Consider the following 21509-nt stretch of genomic DNA (forward strand, 5'->3'; position numbering starts at 1 on the left):
AAAACATGCTGGCGACGGCGGCCGCACGCTACTCGGTCCCCAGTCACCACTTTTTTTCACGGTGTGCCTGCAAGACTTGTCCCAGCCCTGCAAGACCACGTCTCCCGCAACATTGTACGCGCCCTCACCAACGCGGTTACAGGGAAGGTCCACTTAACAACGGACACGTGGACAAGCACAGGCGGGCAGGGCCACTATATCTCCCTGATGGCACATTGGGTGAATTTAGTGGAGGCTGGGACCGAGTCAGAGCCTGGGACCGCTCACGTCCTACCCACCCCCAGAATAGCGGGCCACAGCTCGGTGCAGGTATCTGCGGCGGTGTATGCCACCTCCACTAAACCTTCTCCCTCCTCCTCCTCCTACGCAACCTCTACCTCGCAATCAAGATGTGTCAGCAGCACGTCGCCAGCAGTCGGCGCGGCAGCACAGCGGTGGGCAAGCATCAGCAGGCCGTGCTGAAACTAATCAGCTTAGTAGAGAAGAGGCACACGGCCCACAAACTGTTGCATGGTCTGACAGAGCAGACCGACCGCTGGCTTTCGCCGCTGAGCCTGCAACCGGGCATGGTCGTGTGTGACAACTGCCATAACCTGGTGGCGGCTCTGCAGCTTGGCAGCCTCACGCACGTGCCATGCCTGGCCCACGTCTTTAATTTGGTGGTTCAGCGGTTTCTGAAAAACTACCCACACTTGTCAGTCCTCCTCGGCAAGGTGCGCCGGGTCAGTGCACATTTCCGCAAGTCCACCACGGACGCTGCCACCCTGCGGAGCCTGAAACATCGGTTTAATCTGCCAGTGCACCGACTGCTGTGCGACGTTCCCACACGGTGGAACTCTACGCTGCACATGTTGGCCAGGCTGTATGAGCAGCGTAGAGCAATAGTGGAATACCAACTCCAACATGGGTGGCGGAGTGGTAGTCAGCCTCCTCAATTCTTTACAGAGGAGTGGGCGTGAATGGCAGATATCTGCAAGGTCCTTGGAAACTTTGAAGAGTCTACCCAGACGGTGAGCGGCGATGCTGCAATCATTAGCGTCACCATTCCTCTGCTATGCCTGTTGAGAAGTGCCTTGCAAAGCATAAAGGCTGAAGCTTTGCGGTCGGAACAGGAGACGGGGGAAGACAGTATGTCACTTGATAGTCAGAGCACCCTCATGTCTGTATCTCAGCGCGTTGAGGAGGAGGAGGAGGAGGGGGAGGAGCATGAGGAGGAGGGGGAAGAGACAGCTTGGCCCACTGCAGAGGGTACCCATCCTGCTTGCCTCTCATTTGTTCAGCGTGTATGGCCTGTGGAGGAGGAGGAGGATAATCCAGAAAGTGATCTTCCTAGTGAGGGCAGCGATGTGTTGCATACAGGTACCCTGGCACACATGGCTGACTTCATGTTAGGATGCCTTTCTCGTGACCCTCGCGTTAGACGCATTCTGGCCACTACGGATTACTGGGTGTACACACTGCTCGACCCACAGTATAAGGAGAACCTTTCCCTTTCCACTCTCATTCCTGAACAGGAAAGGGGTTCGAGAGTGATGCTATACCACAGGCCCTGCTCGACAAACTGATGGTAAGCTTTCCATCTGACAGCGCTAGTGGCAGAAGATGCAGTTCCGAGGGCCAAGTAGCAGGGGAGGCCCAGAGATCAGACAGCATGTTCAGCGCAGGCATGGGGAACATTCTCCAAGGCCTTTGCCAGCTCTATGGCTCCCCAGCAAGACTGTGTCACCACTCCCCAGTCAAGGCTGAGTCGGAGGGAGCACTGTAAAAAGATGGTGAGGGAGTACGTAGCTGATCGTACCGCCGTCTTCCGTGACGCCTCTGCTCCGTACAACTACTGGGTGTCAAAGCTGGACACGTGGCACGAACTCACACAGTATGCCCTGGAGGTGCTTGCTTGCCCTGCTGCTAGCGTCTTGTCAGAGAGGGTGTTTAGTGCAGCTGGGGGAATCATTACGGATAAGCGTACCCGCCTGTCAACTAACAGTGCCGACATGCTTACATTCATAAAGATTAACAAAGCCTGGATTTCCCCAGACTTCTCTTCTCCACCAGCGGAGAGCAGCGGAACCTAAACAATCTTTTCGCTGAAACCGCAGATAAAAGCACTCTTCTCTATCACCATAAAAAAAGGGACATTTACCTTTGTCAATCTGTGTATGATATTATTCCTCCTCCTCCTGCTCCTCCTCCTGAAACATCCTGTCATCACGCTGAACTGCCAATTTTTCTGCGGCCCAACAGGCTCATATAACTTTTGTCAAACAATATTTCTACGTTTCTAACTAAAGCATTGAAACTTCAACATGAACCATTTTTTTTTTTTTAACAGGGCTGCCTCCAGGCTCTGTTACAAATTAAGCCACAGTAAGCTAAAATATTAATGGGTTTCACCTGCCCTCTCGGTTGAGCAATTTTTCTGGGGTACATTTCTACTGTTTGTACAGCAATTTTTTGGGCCCTCGCCTACACTGTAATCCAAGTAATTTTTCTGGCCTTTGCCTACACTCATGGTACACCAATGTGTCAGGGGTTGGCCTACACTCTTGCTACAGAAATGTCACTCGGTTCTGCCTGCCTATACGTCAGCCACAGTAATGCTACAGGGGTCTGCCTATACTTCTGCAACAGAAATGTTACTTCGGTCTGCCTATACTTCTGCTCCTGAAATGTTACTGGGCTCTACCTACACTGCTGCTACTGAAATGTTACTGGGGTCTGTGTATACTGGTACTACAGAAATATTACTGGGCTCTGCCTACACTGCTGCTACTGAAATGTTACTGGGGTCTGTCTATACGGTTACTACTGAAATGTTACTGGGCTTTGCCTACACTGCTGCTACTGAAATGTTACTGGGGTCAGTCTATACTGCTGCTACTGAAATGTTACTGGGGTCTGTGTATACTGCTGCAACTGAAATGTTACTGGGGTCTGTGTATACTGCTGCAAATGAAATGCTTCTGGGGTCTGTCTACACTGCTGCAACTGAAATGTTACTGGGGTCTGTGTATACTGCTGCAAATGAAATGCTACTAGGGTCTGTCTATACTGTTACTACTGAAATGTTACTGGCCTCTGCCTACACTGCTGCTACTGAAATGTTACTGGGGTCAGTCTATACTGCTGCAACTGAAATGTTACTGGGGTCTGTCTATACTGCTGCAACTGAAATGTTACTGGGGTCTGTCTATACTGCTGCAACTAAAATGTTATTGGGGTCTGTCTATACTGCTGCAAATGAAATGTTACAGGGCTCTGCCTACACTGCTGATACTGAAATGTTACTGGGGTCTGTGTATACTGCTGCAAATGAAATGCTACTAGGGTCTGTCTATACTGTTACTACTGAAATGTTACTGGCCTCTGCCTACACTGCTGCTACTGAAATGTTACTGGGGTCAGTCTATACTGCTGTAACTGAAATGTTACTGGGGTCGGTCTATACTGTTACTACTGAAATGTTACTGGCCTCTGCCTACACTGCTGCTACTGAAATGTTACTGGGGTCTATGTATACTGCTGCAACTGAAATGTTACTGGTGTCTGTCTATACTGTTACTACTGAAATGTTACTGGGTTCTGTCTATAATGCTATAGATGAAATGTTACTGGGGTCTGTCTATACTGTTACAACTGAAATGTTACTGGGGTCTCCCTAGACTTCTTCTGCAGCATAACTGTTAGTGGGGTCAGCTTATACCTTTGCAACAGTAATATTACAGGAGTCTGTGCATAGCATGGGTGGACTAAGTTTTCCCATCGCGGTGTTCTAAGTATTTGGCCATAGCAAAAAAAAGAAAAGAAAACCCCGACTGACTAGGGCATGGAGTGTGGGCCGAAGCTAACCTGTACTTTATCTCACGTTACCTCAGCTATCCGGGGCACTGCATTGGGACAAACAAGAGGAGCAAAACAGCGCAAATGAGACGTTCACAGCTACGCTACAATTGGACTCGGTTCTAGGCCTGTGATTGCTGAGGGTTTGTGCAGAGGCCTATGTCCTTGGTGCAGTGAAAGTCCGCTTCCTGCCTACGACTGCTGAACCTGTATGCCGAGGCCTATGTACCGTGGAAACTGCAAGTACGCCAGGTTGGGGCTGTGCAACTTTTTCCAGGCTAATCCAGTCATTGTAGTGGGGAAAGAAAACGTTACTGATTTACTTACCATCTTGGCCTTTCTGCAGGCAAGCGTATTATTTTTTCGGCCTACTGTGTGCGTTACAGTACCGCTGTCAGCCTCCAAGTGCAGGCCAATAATCGCCTAATTTTTACCAACGCTCAGTGTCTGCTGTATTTGAAATCCACCATGCTGAGGGGTAGGGGTAGGCCTAGAGGATGTGGCCGTGGGCGAGGACACGGAGGTCCAAGTGAGGGTGTGGGCACAGACCAAGTTCCTTGTCCAGGTGAATCGCAGCCAGCTGCTGCGGGATTAGGAGAGAGGAAAGTTTCTGGGGTCCCCAGCTTCATATCACACTTTTGTTCTGTGGCTTCACTGTTGTCCATTGGCTCTTATTCGTATCTGAAGGTTTGATTTTGCCCATGGAGGCAAAATCCACGGTGGAGGCCCGGAACCCAACCTGAACCTGGGCCCGCTAACGTGGTTCCCACACAGACTATAGCGGGCCCTGCTTATGCTGTCTTGGCCTTGTAATGCCACCTCCTTTAAACCCTTCCCCTCCTCCTCCTTCTCCTCCTCCTCAAACAATGCAAACATTCTTGGCAAATGGTTAAGCTTTGGTCCCTCTTGCAGCAGTCCAAGAATTTCACCTAAAGCGCCCCCCCCCCCCCGGTCTCTCTTAATCCTGGCCACAGTTCCGAAAACCAAAGAAATACAACCGGGGTGCTATTCGACTATCCCTAGCTGAAGCATTCAGCCGACCGGTAGAGCAATTGCGGCTTCCATCTTCTTGGTGTAGATAATAATTACAAAGTGTTGTGTCATGCTTAGGTAGGAATAGAGCCGACTCTAGAACACAACATCCCTGCATGGCTGGGGACAGGGTAGCAGCAGGCACTTATCCTTGGTGGAAGCAGGCCAGCTGAGAGCCACACACTCCCGGTCTGATTTTGGACTGATTGAAGTGGCCTTTACTTGTGATCATCTTTGGTAATTCCTGACAAAGATGAGTGGTATAGCCAAAAACTTGCATTGCTAACACTTTGCAATGGTCAACAGAAAACATATTTTTCCATATTTCTCATTGAGATGAGGAGGAGTGTCGACTTTTAGTTCCTAGAATATCCTTTTCATTGCTATCAAATGCCCCTCTTGTTTCAGAAAATACTAACTTTTCCACATAGCTGTTGTCGCTTCCACTTTTATTCTGTGGCTTTACTTTGGTCCATTGGCGAATCTGAAGGTTTGATTTTGCCCATGGAGGCAATATTCCCGGTGGAGGCGCGGAACCCAACCTGAACCTGGGTCCGCTAACGTGGTTCCCACACAGACTATAGCGGGTCCTGGTCATGCTGTCTTGGCCTTGTAATGTCACCTCCTGCTCCCGCTTGGGGTTAGCAATGCACATCATGTATTTTCTCTCGTGTTACCACAGTTATCGGAGAAACTTGTTTGGGCCAAAGGAGAGGAGCGTAACAGCATTAACGTTACAGGGGTCTGCCTATACTTCAGCTGCAGAAATGTTACAGGGGTCTGCCAATACCGCAGCTTCATTAATGTTACTGGGGTCAGTCTATACTGCTGCAACTAAAATGTTACTGGGGTCTGTCTATACTGTAACTACAGAAATCTTACTGGGGTCTACCTAGACTTCTGCAGCATAACTGTTATTGGGGTCAGCTTAGTCCTTTCAAAATAACAGATGCACCACGCAGGGTGCTTAGGTCAACGCTGTAGGACCTGCAGCCTTTTATGCCCCAGTAATGGGGTCAGTGCCTACAGCTGAATTGAGAGCCAGGGTGAAGTTATGGACTGCATCTCCACCATGTCCAGACTAAGAGCCTGGGAGGGAGATATACTCCATCCACAACATCACCCTTTAATTGCCTACAATACACACACACACACACACACACACACACACACACTTTTGCATTTTTATACCTACCTGCATCCAATATGGTCCCATGGCAGGCATACTGGCTGGCTTTCAGTCTTTTTTTGGGCCCTCCTGCATATTTGGGCCCCTGATGTCTCAGACCTGCAGCCATAAACAGAGTTAGGGCCGGTGAGGGGAGGTCAGCGCTGACCATCTCTCACCCTGCAGCTGCTCCTCCTCAGCGCCGCTCTCCTCACAAAAGAGATTATGCTTTCCGCAGTCTTTTTCTCTCCTCTGCGGCAGTTGTCATGGTGATATCGGCACTCCTCTATTACTGTCTGCTCTACTGAGACATAACAAGCCGATAGAAGATCACATACTGACAACCGCACGGAGGGTGAGTGAAGTTGCTGCACAGCCAGCAGGCCAAAAATTGATACAATGATGATTATCACTTTAAACCAGACAGAAGCAGGACTTGTCAATAAACACAACTGTTCTCTATTCATGTGTCCAATGTGCCTAGCAGTATGCCAGGTTAGTTGTTGCTGGCAGTGCAATCAGGTTAGCAAAACACACCATATGGGGTCTGAGAATACAACCCAAAATCATGCAATTGGTTTGTAATTGTTCATGGGGGACGCTGACTCCAACCACTGCAGGGATCTTTGCTGCAGTCACCAGTATTATAGCAACTGACAATTGGGTGGTCTTCATATGGCGCTGTCCTTCTGCGTGGGCCTCTGCCAGGTCCGAGAGTACTGGAGCCTTCCTGTGTCCATGAGTAACCACTCTGTACTCACATTGCACTATTGCCATTTTTTTTTTTGGGGGGGGGGGGGAGATTTCACAATAATGCCCTCATTTTGAACATTCCAAGTATCCGACCTCTCTCATAGTCAGACATCTCAGTGTACCAGGTTCAAGCTGTATGATTTGGCATCTGTGGTCACTAATAATCTGTAGACAAAAGGATCTTCTTACATAGCACACTTTACAACTTAGAACCTAAAACAATGTACCATTGTGCATAACAAAGAGCCCCATAATTTTCATACTAAGACGCAGACTTCATCCAATTTTTTAATTATTCCATATCATTAATATAGAGAGACTTTGATCCAAGTTTCAATAATTTTCTGTACCTCTGTCTGGATGTCACACTTTCAATCTCCATTATGTGTGTGTGTATATATATATATATATATATATATATATATATACACACACAATTGTATACAATTACTGATTGTGCTTCACCATTCGTGGTCTCACCTCCAAGCTGGTTTTACCAACATATCCTAAGCCACATGGGCAGATGATGAGGTAGACCACGAATGATGAAGCACATGTGTATCTCTCTTTTATTGTCTATAGCGTTCTCAGCCAGCAGTGCATTACGCAGAGTTTAGGGACAGAGCTCCCTTTATAGGGAAAGTTTTACAGTCGTGATCCTCTGTACAGGAAACCCAATGGTCCTTCTTAGGGCAACTTCTCACCGTGTGCATTATAGTTGTGGCTGGCTGGGAGCAGTAGTGCATAATTTTTTTTATTATGCATGTAGGTCTGTTCCCAGCCTTTCACTTATAGCGTTCTCAGCCTGCAGTGCATTACACCGAGGTCTCACTGTGAAACAGCACTCTAATATTTTTAGGCCACTACAAAGTAATTCTAGTCTCACAATACCCTTTCCGTTGGTGGGGTTGAGATCGCCGCAGTTACCAGCACTATCCACTGGCTTTAGAGTCTTCTCCCACTCCACACAGCCTCTCTTATCTACAAGTCTCTGTGAACGGTAAATTACTCCGATGTAGAAGTGCAAGACAGCGGGTTAATTTTTTCAAGTCACAGCATAGAGCCTCCGCTATCTACAAGTCTCTGTGTGCGGTGAATTAAGCCACAGTTGTCAGTGCTGTACAGTGGGGTAATTTATTTGGGCCCTGCTCTATTCTTAATCCGCCATGATGAGAAGTAGGGGTAAGGGTCGAGGACGTGGATACGGACGAGGAAGCGGATGACCAAGCGATGGTGTGGGCACAGGCTGAGTTCCTGGTCCAGGTGAATCACAGCCGGCTCCTGCAGGATTAGGTGAGAGGCAAATTTCTGGGGTACCCAGGTTCATATCTCAATTTATGGGTTCGCGTGGTAGACCTTTATTACAAACAGAGCAGTGTGAGCAGGTCCTGTCGTGGATGGCAGAAAATTCGTCCAGCAATGTATAGACCACCCAGTCTTCTACGCAGTCCACTACTCCCGGCCTAGGGACTGCAACTCTGAATACTTTGGCTGATGCTCCTCCTTCCTCCCAGCCTCCTCACTCCATGAAAATAACTTGTTCTGAGCAGGCAGACTCCCAGGAACTGTTCTTGGGTCCCGGCCATGAGTGGAAAAAATGGTTCCTCTCTCACCTGAGGAGTTTGTCGTGACCGATGCCCAACCTTTGGAAAGTTCCCGAGGTCCGGGTGATGAGGCTGGGGACTTCCGGCAACTGTCTCAAGAGCTTTTTGTGCGTGAGGAGGAGGATGATGATGAGACACAGTTGTCTGTCAGTGATGTAGTAGTAAGGGCCGTAAGTCTGAGGGAGGAGTGCACAGAGGATTCGGAGGAAGAGCAGCTGTACGATGAGGTGACTGATCCCACCGGGTTTGCTAAGCCTACTGAGTAAAGGGCTTCAGAGGGGGAGGCAATTACAGCAGCAGGACAGATTGGAAGAGGCAGTGGGGTGGGCAGGGGGAGACAGGGCCAGAGCGAAGAATCCCCGAACTGTTTCCCAAAGCACCACCTCGCACCAAGCCTCCGTGCAGAGGGCTAGGTGTTCAAAGTTGTGGATGTTTTTCAGTGAGAGCTCGGCAGACCGACGAACAGTGGTGTGCAACCTGTGTCTGTACAGTGGGGTAATTTATTTGGGCCCTGCTCTATCCTTAATCTGCCATGATGAGGAGTAGGGGTAAGGGTCAATGACGTGGACGCTGACGTCCAAGTGAGGGTGTGGGCACGGGCGGAGTTCCTGGGCGTGGTGAATCACAGACGGCTGCTGAGGGATTAGGAGAGAGGCAAGTTTCTGGGCTCCCCAGCATCATATCACAATTTGCAGGTCCGCGTGGTAGACCTTCATTACAAACAGAGCAGTGTGAGCAGGTCCTGTCGTAGATGGCAGTAAACGCGTCCAGAAATGTTTTGACCACCCAGTCTTCTATGCAGTCCACTAATCCCGGCCTAGGGACTGCGACTTTGAATCCTCTTGGTGCTACTCCTTTCTGCCAGCCTCGTCACTCCATGAAAATGACATATTCTGATGAGCAGGCAGACTCCCTGGAACTGTTCTCGGGTCCCTTTTCGTGGATGAGGATGATGAGACACAGTTGTCTGTCAGTGAGGTAGTAATAAGGGCAGTATGTCTGAGGGAGGGGCGCACAGAGGATTCGGGGGAAGGGCAGCTGGACGATGAGGTGACTGACCCCACCTGGTTTGCTAAGCCTACTGAGGACAGGGCTTCAGAGGGAGAGGCAAGTGCAGCAGCAGGACAGGTTGGAAAAGGCAGTGGAGTGGCCTTGGGTAGAGGCAGGGCCACAGCGAAAAATCCCCCAACTGTTTCCCAAAGCACCCCCTCGGGGCAAGCCTCCATGCAGAGGGCTAGGTGTTCAAAGGTGTGGATGTTTTTCAGTGAGAGCGCGGATGACCGACAAACAGTGGTGTGCAACCTGTGTGGCACCAAGATCAGCCGGGGAGCCACCACTACCAGCCTCACCACCACCAGCATGCGCTGGTATATGATGGCCAAGCACCTCACAAGGTGGGACGAAGGCCGTTCACCGCCTCCAGGTCACACCCCTGCCTCTTCCCCTGTGCCCCAACCTGCCACACAGATCCAATCCCCCTCCCAGGACACAGGCACGAGTGCCTCCTGGCCTGCATCCACACCCTCACCTCCACTGTCCTCGACCTTATCCAGCAATGTCTTTCAGCGCAGGGTTCAGCTGTTGCTAATGGAAGGGTTGGAGTGAAAGCGGAAATACGCTGCCACCCACTCGCATGCACAAGCTTTAAACGTGCACATTGCCAAATTAATCAGCCTGGAGATGCTGCCGTCCCGCGCTACTCTATCCCCAGTCGCCACTATTTTTCCCAGTGTGCCCTCCTCGCCCTACACCAGGACATTTCCTGCAACATAAATCGTGCCTCCACCAACGTGGTTACTGGGAAGGTCCACTTAACCACAGCCACGTGGACAAGTACTGGCGGGCAGGGCCACTATATCTCCCTGATGGCACATTGGGTGAACTTGGTGGAGGCTGGGACCGAGTCACACCCTGGGACCGCTCACGTCCTACCCACACCCAGAATAGCAGGTCCTAGCTCGGTGCTGGTATCTGCGGCGTTTTATGCCACCTCCTCTAAACCCTCCCCATCCTCCTCCTCTGCCACGTCTACCTCTCAATTATCCTCCTCCTCTGCCACGTCTACCTCTCAATTAAGAAGTGTGAGCACGTCGCCAGCAGTTGGTGTGGCGCGGCGCGGCAGCACAGCGGTGGTGAAGCGTGAGCAAGCCGTTCTGGGTGAACTGATTGTACTGAAGTACCATCAGTACAAAAAACAAGGAGTCAACAGTCTCGCGGCATTTCATGGAACGGGGACATACGATCAGCCAATTTAGATATAGAGTAATAGACCATGTCCCTGTACTACCGAGGGGTGGTGATTGTTGTCTCCGGTTAAAGAAGTGCGAATTAAAATGGATATATGAGCAGGATACTATTGTGCCCAAGGGGGTAAATTTGGAATACGCTTACCAGCCACACATTTGAGATTCTGTATGGTCATTGTTGGAGTTTGTTAGGTGTGTTTACATTTAATGTTCTATTTAGTCTTTCATGTGATTTGTATTTGTATGTACTTATAGGACATGTGTTCTTACATTTCTTTTTTATTTGTATACAGGGATTTGTGTCCGATAGTTCCGTGATCCACCTGCACTCTGGCTGATGTCTGAAAAGCTGGAAAACAGACAGCGGTTTCATAAGTTCATCCAATTATTGTATTTCTATCAAAATACTCTCGTCTATAACTTGTACAATTAATAAAGATATATGTATTCAAAAAGAGAGTATACTGTTGTTTGGATTTTCAATACATTGACTCTGCACATTGTGGTGTACTTGTTTGATATACCCATATATGCGATGGGAATGATCCCTTATGACTTAAATTTATGAGTTTGTCTCTGATGTAAGAAGACACGGTCATGCGGACTATGTCATGTATAGAGATGAGCGAGCACACTTGTCTGAGCTTGATGCTCGTTCGAGTATTAGGGTGCTTGAGATGCACGTTACTCGAGACGAACACCACGCGGTACTCGAGTCAATTCCATTTCTTTCCCCGCATGTTTAGCGCCATTTTCTGGCCAATAAACATGCAGGGAGGGCATTACAACTTCCTCCTGTGACGTTCCAGCCCTATCCCACCCCCCTGCAGTGAGTGGCTGGCGAGATCAAGTGACCACTGAGTACTTAAAGCGGTCCCGTCCGCTGCTCGCCACAGACACACGCTGGCAGAGGTTAGGGAGGGTGCTGCTGGTGCTACAGTTAGAGTGTTGGCGTCTTCAAGAACCCAAACGGCCTTCTTAGGGCCACATCTGACCGTGTGCATTACTGTTGTGGCAGCTGGGAGCAGTTTTGCAAATTTGTTTTATTATATTGGGCGTGCAGGCTATAGCGTTCTCAGGCTGTAGTCTGTACTACGTAGTATAGGGGCAGTATTGGTCAGGCAGGGACAGTGGTAGTGTGGAATCCTGTCTAGAAGAACCCCAACGGTCCTTCTTAGGGCCACATCTGACCGTGTGCATTACGGTTGTGGCTGCTGGCAGCAGTTTTGCACAATTTTTTTTTTTTTTTTTTTTCATTTCGGGCTGTGCAGGCTATTACAGCTATAAGTACTAAGTCTGCAGTCTATTATACAGAGTATAGGGACAGTGCTGGTGAGGCAGGGACAGTAGTAGTGTAGAATCCTGTCTACAAGAACACCAACGGTCCTTCTTAGGGCCACATCTGACCGTGTGCATTACGGTTGTGGCTGCTGGCAGCAGTTTTGCACAATTTTTTTTTTTTTTTTTTTTCATCTCGGGCTGTGCAGGCCATTACAGCTATAAGTACTAAGTCTGCAGTCTATTATACAGAGTATAGGGACGGTTCTTCTTAGGGCCACATCTGACCATATGCATTACTGTTGTGGCAGCTGGGAGCAGTTTTGCTATTTTTTTTTTTATCGGGCTTGCAGGCTATAGCGTTCTCAGGCTGCAGTCTGTACTACGTAGTATAGGGGCAGTATTGGTCAGGCAGGGACAGTGGTAGTGTAGAATCCTGTCTACAAGAACCCCAACGGTCCTTCGCAGCCTTGCATATTATTTTTTTCTGACTACAGTTAGCGTTACACTACCGCTGTCAGCCTCCAACTGTACGCCAATAATTCCATAATTTTTTACACCGCTCTGTGTCTGCCATCAACTTCACGCACAGCGTATGGTGACAGCCCCTGATAGAGGGAAAGTCATATACACGATATATAGCCTGTATTTTTTTTCAAAAACATTTTTTAAAAAGCTCCTTCTTAGGGCTACCTGTGACCGTGTGCATTTTACTGCCTGGCTGCTGGGAGTTGTAGTGAATCAGTATTGCACGGCTAGGCCTGTTTGCAGCCTTCTGTATTCTTTGTTTCTGCCTGGAGTTAGCATTACACTACCGCTGTCAGCCTCCAACTGTACGGCAATAATTCCATAATTATTTACATCGCTCTGTGTCTGCCGTCAACTTCACGCACAGCGTATGGCGACAGCCGTTGATAGAGGGAAAGTCATATACACGATATATAGCCTATATATATATTTTTTTTTTTATTTAAATAAAAGCTCCTTCTTACGGCTACCTCTGACCATCCTAATTTACGGGGTGTCTAGTGGGAGTTGTACTGCATCACTATTGCACTGCTAGGCCTGTTTGCAGCCTTTCTTATTCTTTGTTTCTGCTTGGAGTTAGCGTTACAATACCGCTGTCGGCGTGAAAGTGTGCGCCAATAATTCCATAATTATTTACACCACTGTGTCTGCTCTATTCGTAATTCACCATGCTGAGGGGTAGGGCTAGAGGACGAGGACGCAGGTGAGGATACGGAGGTCCAAGTGAGGGTGTGGGCACAGGCCGAGTTCCTGGTCCAGGTGAATCGCAGAAGGCTGCTGCGGGATTAGGAGAAAGGCAAGTTTCTGGGGTCCCCAGCTTCATATCACAATTTTTGGGTCCACATGGTAAACCTTTATTACAAACAGAGCAGTGTGAGCAGGTCCTGTCGTGGATGGCAGAAAATGCATCCAGCAATGTATCGACCACCCAGTCTTCTACGCCGTCCACTGCTGCTACTCTGAATCCTCTCACTGCTGCTCCTCCTTCCTCCCAGCCTCCTCACTCCATGAAAATGACACATTCGGATGAGCAGGCAGACTACCAGGAACTGTTTTCGGGCCCCTGCCTTGATCGGGAAAAAATGGTTCCTCTCTCACCTGAGGAGTTTGTCGTGACCAATGCCCAACCTTTGGAAAGTTTCCAAGGTCCGGAGGATGAGGCTGGGGACTTACGGCAACTGTCTCAAGAGCTTTCAGTGGGTGAGGAGGTCGATGATTATGATGAGACACAGTTGTCTATCAGTGAGGCAACAGTAAGGGCAGTAAGTCCGAGTGGGCAGAAGATTCGGAGGAAGAGCTGCTGGACGATGAGGTGACTGACCCCACCTGGTTCGCTAAGCCAACTGAGAACAGGTCTTCAGAGGGGAAGGCAAGTGCAGCAGCAGGACAGGTTGGAAGAGACAGTGGGGTGGCCAGGGGTAGAGGCAGGGCCAGAGCGAAGAATCCCCTAACTGTTTCCCAAAGCACCCCCTCACGCCAAGCCACCGTGCAGAGGCCAAAGTGTTCAAAGGTGTGGATGTTTTTCAGTGAGAGCGCGGACGACCGACGAACAGTGGTGTGCAACCTGTGTCCCACCAAGATCAGCCGGGGAGCCACCACTACCGGCCTCACCACCAGCAGCATGCGCAGGCATATGATGGCCAAGCACCCCATAAGGTGGGATGAAGGCCGCTCACCGCCTCTGGGTCGCATCACTGCCTCTCCCCTGTGCCCCAACCTGCCACTCAGATCCAACCCCCCCTCTTAGGACACAGGCACGAGCGTCTCCCGGCCTGCACCCACACGCTCACCTCCACTTTCCTCGACCCGATCCAGCAATGTCTCTCAGTGCAGCCGTTGGAGCGAAAGCGCAAATACGCCACCACGCACCCGCACGCTCAAGCTTTAAACGTGCGCATTGCCAAATTGATCAGCCTGGAGATGCTGCCGTACAGACTTGTGGAAATAGAGGCTTTCAAAAACATGATGGTGGCGGCAGTCCCACGCTACTCGGTCCCCAGTCACCACTATTTTTCCCGGTGTGCCGTCCCAGCCCTACAGCAGCATGTCTCCTGCAACATCAAGGAAGGTCCTCTTAACCACGGACATGTGGACACGTACTGGCGGGTAGGGCCACTATATCTTCCTCATGGCACACTGGGTGAATTTGGTGGAGGCTGGGACCGAGTCAGAGCCTGGGACTGCTCACGTCCTACCCACCCCCAGAATTGCAGGCCCCAGATCGGTGCTGGTATTTGCGGCGGTATATGCCACCTCCACTAAACCTTCCTCCTCCTCCTACGCTACCTCTCAATTAAGAAATGTGAGCAGCATGTCGTCAGCAGTCAGTGTGGCGTGGCAGCACAGCGGTGGGCAATCGTCAGCAGGCCGTGCTTAAACTCCTAAGCCTAGGTGACAAGAGCCACATGGCCCCCGAACTGTTGCAGGGTCTGACAGAGCAGACCGACCACTGGCTTTCGCCGCTGAGCCCCCAATCCGGCATGGTCGTGTGTGACAACTGCCGTAACCTGGTGGTGGCTCTGCAGCTCGGCATCCTCACACACGTGCCATGCCTGGCCCACGTCTTCAATTTGGTAGTTCAGCGGTTTCTGAAAAACTACCTGCACTTGTCTGACCTGCTTGGCAAGGTGCGCCACATCTGCGCACATTTCCCCAAGTCCACCATGGACGCTGCCACCCTGAGGACCCTGCAACATCGGTTTAATCTGCCAGAGCACCGACGGCTGTGCAACGTGCCCACATGGTGAAATTCTACGCTGCACATGTTGGCCAGGCTGTATGAGCAGCATAGAGCAATAGTGGAATAGCAGCTGCAACATGGGCGGCGTAGTGGTAGTCAGCCTCAATTCTTTACCGAGGAGTGGGCCTGGATGGCAGATATCTGCCAGGTCCTTGGAAACTTTGAGGAGTCTACCCAGATGGTGAGCAGTGATGCTGCAATCATTAGCGTCACCATTCCTCTGCTATGCCTGCTGAGAAGTTCGCTGAAATGCATAAAGACTGACGCTTTGCGGTCGGAACAGGAGACGGGGGAAGAGAATGTGTCACTTGATAGTCAGAGCACCCTCATATCTTTATCTCAGCGTATTTGAGGGGGAGGAGGAGGGGGAAGAGCCTGAGGAGGAGGAGGGGGGGGGGGAGAGACAGCTGGGCCCACTGCAGAGGGTACCCATGCTGCTTGCCGCTGTTCAGCGTGTATGGGCTGTGGAGGAGGAGGAGGATCCTGAAAGTCATCTTCCTAGTGAGGACAGCCATGTCTTGCGTACTGGTACCCTGGCACACATGGCTGACATCATGTTAGGCTGCCTTTCTCGTGACCCTCGCGTTAGACACATTCCGGCCACTACGGATTACTGGGTGTACACCCTTCTTGACCCGCGGTATAAGGAGAACCTTTCCACTCTCATTCCCGAAGAGGAAAGGGGTTCAAGAGTGATGCAATACCACAGGGCCCTGGTGGACAAACTGAAAGTAAACTTCCCATCTGACAGCGCTAGTGGCAGAAGGCGCAGTTCCGAGGGCCAAGTAGCAGGGGAGGTGCAGAGATCAGACAGCATGTTCAGCGCAGTCAGGGGAACACTCTCCAAGGCCTTTGCCAGCTTTATGGCTCCCCAGCAAGTCTGTGTCACCACTCCCCAGTCAAGGCTGAGTTGGAGGGAGCACTGTAAAAAGATGGTGAGGGAGTACGTAGCCGATCGTACCACCGTCCTCCGTGATGCCTCAGCTCCATACAACTATTGGGTGTCAAAGCTGGACATGTGGCACTAACTTGCGCTGTATGCCCTGGAGGCACTTGCTTGCCCTGCCGCTAGCGGCTTGTCAGAGAGGGTGTTTAGTGCAGCTGGGGGAATCATTACGGACAAGCGTACCCTCCTGTCAACTGCCAGTGCCGAGATGCTTACACTCATAAAGATGAACAAAGCCTGAATTTCCCTAGACTTCTCTTCTCCACCGGCGGAGAGCAGCAGAACCTAAAGAATCTTTTCGCTGCAACCGCAGATAAAAGCACTCTTCTCTATCACCGGGAAAACCGGGCATTTATCTTTGTCAATCTGTCTCTTACATTAGTCTTCCTCCTGCTGCTCCTCCTCCAGAAACAACATGTCAACGTGCTGAACGGCCAATTTTTCTGCAGCCCAAAAGGCTCATCTACAAATGTTTTTACAATTTTTCAAAGTTTCAAAAGTATTGATACTTTAACATGACCCAATTTTTTCAACAGGGCTGCCTCCTCGCTCTGCTACAAATTAAGCAACAGCGAGCTGAATCTTTCAAAAAAAAAATTTATGGGTTTCACCTGCCCTCTCGGTTGATAAATTTTTCAGAGGTAAACTTGTACTATTGGTACACTTATTTCTCGGGCCCACGCCTACACTTTTATCCATCTAATTTTTTCGGCCTTCGCCTATGCTCATGGTTCCCCAATGTTTCAGAGGTTGGCCTATACTATTACTACATAACTTTTACTGGGGTCTGCCTGCATATACTTCTGCTGCAAGAAAGTTACAGGGATCTGCCTATACTTCTGCCACAAGGATGTTACAAGGGTCTGTCTATACTGCTGCCACAAGGATGTTACAAGGGTGTGCCTATACTGCTGCCACTTAATAGTTAGAGGGGTCTGCCTATATTGCTGCCACAAGGATGTTACTGGGGTCTGCTAATACTTCTGCAACAAAAATGTTACTGGGGTCTGCTAATACTGCTGCCACGTAAATGTTACAGGGGTCTGCCTATACTGCTCCCACAAGGATGTTACTGGGGTCTGCATATACTTCTGCCTCGTAAATGTTACAGGGGTCTGCCTATACTGCTGCCACGTAAATTTTACAGGGGGTCTGCCCATACTGCTCCCACAAGGATGTTACTGGGGTCTGCCTATACTGCTGCCACAAGGATGTTACTAGGGTCTGCCTATACTTCTGCTACAGAAATGTTACTGGGATCTGTCTATACTGTTACTACAGAAATGTTACAGGGGTCTGCGTATACTTCTGCTACAAAAATGGTACTGGAGTCTTCCTATGCTTCTGCTACAGAAATGTTACAGGGGTCTGTCTATACTGTTACTACTAAAATGTTACTAATAGTGGGCTCTGCTTATACTGCTGCTACTGAAATGTTACAGGGGTCTGCCTATACTGCTGCGACACAAATGTTACTGGGATCTGTCTATACTGTTACTACAGAAATGTTACAGGGGTCTGCGTATACTTCTGCTACAAAATTGGTACTGCGGTCTGCCTATGCTTCTGCTACATAAACGTTACTGGGGTCTGCTTATACTGCTGTGACAGAAATGTTACTGGCGTCTGTCTATACTGTTACTACTGAAATGTTACTAATACTGGGCTCTGCCTATATTGCTGCTACTGAAAATGTTACAGGGGTCTGCCTATACTCCTGCTACTGAAATGTTACAGGGATCTGCCAATACTGCTGCTACATAAATGTTACTAGGGGGTCGTCATATCCTTCTGCTACTAAAATGTTACAGGGGTCTGCGGATACTTCTGCTACAGAAATGATACAGGGATCTGCCTATACTTCTGCTAATGAAATGTTACTGGGGTTTCCCTAGACTTCTGCAAGATAACTGTTACTAGGGTCAGCTTATAGCTTTGCTACAGGAATATTACAGGGGTCTGTGTATACTATGGGTGCACTAAGTCTTCCCATTGCGATGTTCTACCTATCTGGGCAAAAGAAAAAAAAACCCAGACTGACTATGGCATGGAGTGTGGGCCGGAACCAACATGTGTTTTCTCCCACGTTACCCTAGCACTGCAATGGGATTTCTTTATGTACCGTCTGTAGGTTCCTGGGAGCCATCCATGCTGTGGGTGCACACAGACTTCCCATAGCGGTGTTGTACCTGCCTGGCACTATTAAAAAAACCCAAAAAAACAGACTAACTAGGGCATGGTGTGTGGGCCGAAGCCAACATGTTTTTTCTCTCACATTACCCCACTTATCCGTGGCACTGCAATGGGATTATTTTATGTACCATCTGTGGGTTCCTGCTAGCCACCGATGCTGTGGATGCACACAGACTTCCCATTGAGGTGTTTTACCTGTCTGTCCCCAAAACACTGACAGACTTGGGTAGGGTGCAGAGTGCAGATGGTTTACGCCTTGCGTTGTCGATGAGGTATCCGACACCCAAACAGAATGAGTAGTGTGTGGACACATGGAGTCCGCATTGCTATGTCACTCGCAGCACCTTGGGCCACATAAGGTGTTTGCTGGGACAGAGTCTGACCCAGGGCCCGCCAACATACTTCCCACACCGAGTATTGCTGCATTGTGGAGATGTGTAGAAGTGCTGGGCTGGCAAAAGAGTCCCCTTTATGCCCACGTTTGCAGCTCCTGACGGAGGTGGCAAAGGATTGGAATGAAGATCGAACGTCAATTTCACATCGATTCTCTACAGCATTGTAGGCTATCGCCCACACTTCCGCTTTTAAAGAGGGTCGCTGCCAGGCCCTGCCAACCCTCTGCAGTGTGTGCCTCCGGTTCCTCCTCATGGCAGATGCACTTATAAATAGACATGAGGGTGGTGTGGCTATGAAGTGAGCGTGTGGCATGAGGGCAGCTGAAGGCTGTGCAGGGACACTTTTCTGTGATGCACGGGGGGGGGGGGGTGGGGGGGTGGGTTGGGCACCATGTAACCTAGGGGAAGAGGCAGCGGAGTGTCATGCAGGCAGTGATTGTGCTTGGTTGGAGGTAGTGTGGTGCTTAGATAAGGTGTGCTTGGTTGGAGGTAGTGTGGTGCTTAGATAAGGTGTGCCTTGCTAATCAGGGTTTGTTCAAAGTAAAAATTGTTAGGAGGGAGGGGGGCACTCTTGCCGCTACTGTGGCTTAATAGTGGGACCTGGGATCCTGAGATGCAGCCCTGCATGTTGCCCCTCGCCTGCCCTATCCATTTCTGTGTCGTTTCCATCACTTTCGTAGGTTTTCCAGATTTTCACAAATGAAAACCTTAGCGGAGCATGGGTCATATACAAAAATGCTCGAGTCGCCCATTGACTTCAATGGGGTTTGCTACTCAAAACGAACCCTCGAGCATCGCGGAAAGCTCGACTCGAGCAACGAGCACCCGAGCATTTTGGTGCTCGCTCATCTGTAGTCATGTATGTCCATGTCTGTATTCAATTCAGTGTGAGTGATTTACCACACTCGTTGAACTATGTGCACTATATTTGTTGCCCCTCATAAATTTTATCATGGGAATCAAAATCGAAGATGACATTTATATTTACCTTTAGGCTTCACAATATAACTTAGTTGTACACAATATTTATTGTATTGACCTATGGATTGAGTATACTTCTGTGCATGCTGAGGTTAACACCATATTCTTGTTATATGCTAACTATGTGATGTGACTTTGGTGATAAGTGGGCGCTTGGACATATTCTGATCCCTCGTGTCCCCTATTGCAGTATCAGTTGTATGTGGACTTCAAGAAAATGGCGCCACGCATGCACAATGAAGATCCTCTGACACGTGCGCAGTTGGTACATCCCTGCACATGCGCATTAGATTCGCGGGATGCCACGGACATGGAGCCTGAGAGTGCATGGTGGTCGTGGGGAATGCTATCTGGACACAAGTTTAAGTTATTCTGCAGGTGATTAATTGTGATGTTTCTCAAGAAATGAAAAATGTTGCCACTGCGCTACTTAGACTATTGCCCAAGTAAAAAGGAAAAAAACTCAATCATAAATAAGGTGGTTTATTTCATTATGAAAGAGAGGGATAGCACACCTCTTAAAAAACAAACACAGTAAATAAACAAAAATAGTAGTGATAAATGCAACATGTTTCGGCGCAATAAGCGCCTTTGTCAAGCATAAATCTTAACAGGTTATCAACACTACATATAGCAAATAAATTATGAGTAAACAAGTTCCATACCGTTTCCAAAGAAGGGGAAGGGAGGAGGAGGGAGTCCCGTTTGTTGTGATGTAACGCGCCATCTTTGGTGCCAAGTTATGACGTGCCCCTAATAGATACATCATCATTATGCTCCGGGACGTATACTGCGTTCCATGGACTCATCACGGGGCGTGTTTCCAATTACGGCGCTCAACGGAGAATGGAACGCAACGGTGCACTCCAAAGGAGCGTGACACGTGATCACAGTACATCATGTGATGTGTCTATAACGACGTTGTTCGGTACTTCGTGGACCGCAGCGCTGCGTTCCAAAAGAAGCGCGGTGGCATAAGGTCTAACATAGCCGCGGGGTAACTAACTTTATCACATTAAATGTGGAGCGTAACTTGCGTTTCCTTCCAGCATGAATAATACTGGCTATTAAAAATATTAAAAGGTTAGTATCCACCATAATGGGCTCATAATGATAAACATTTCCATCGAGCCCTCAGACATTTGTATGCCCCCACTAAAATATTACAACCATTATGCTCCTGTGTTGGTGTTCTCAACCGATCCGGATTTGAGGGGGCCAACAAATTCTGCAAGGTCTTATTCTTACGGTAAACTACTTTTGGGGTATCTAAAATGTCATCACATAAAAAAGGGTCCCGTTTTAAGATTGGCCAATGTTTAAGGGTCTTTCCGATTTCATTATGTTGTGTATTAAATGTAGTTATAAATAAATGTTTATTATTAAAACCAGTGCCAATGGTTGGTTTTTCTTTTTGTTGAATTACCACGTCTCTGACCATCAAATCTTCATTCTCAGAATGTTTTTCCTGTAAATTTTTATTGTATGCCGAGTTGATCAAGGTCATTGGATAACCTTTCTCCTGAAAACGGGTAATTAAGATCTTAGATTGCTGTTCATAATAGTTGAACAATTCCTCTTAACCCTCTTAAACTGCCCGTATGGGATGTTTAATTTCCAGCTTTTTTTTATGGCAGCTTCCAAAATTCAGGTAGCTATTGCAGTCCATTGGCTTAAAGTGCGTTCTAGTGCTAATGGACTCATTTCTAGAAGAAATAAGTAAGTCTAAAAACACTATTTCCACTTTATTCATGACACTAGTACATTTAATATTAAAATCATTGTGATTAATCCCAGTAATAAAATGA

General features: G+C 48.8%; 1 protein-coding gene across 1 annotated transcript in view; it reads right to left on the reverse strand.

Moving 5' to 3' along the window:
- Positions 1-21509, reverse strand: part of LOC136577418 (CD5 antigen-like) — a 153342-nt gene that overhangs the window by 27649 nt on the left and 104184 nt on the right. The gene's annotated exons all lie outside the window — the stretch shown is intronic.

The sequence above is a fragment of the Eleutherodactylus coqui genome, chromosome 8 (genome assembly GCF_035609145.1).
Source record: "Eleutherodactylus coqui strain aEleCoq1 chromosome 8, aEleCoq1.hap1, whole genome shotgun sequence".
Lineage (NCBI taxonomy): Eukaryota > Metazoa > Chordata > Amphibia > Anura > Eleutherodactylidae > Eleutherodactylus > Eleutherodactylus coqui.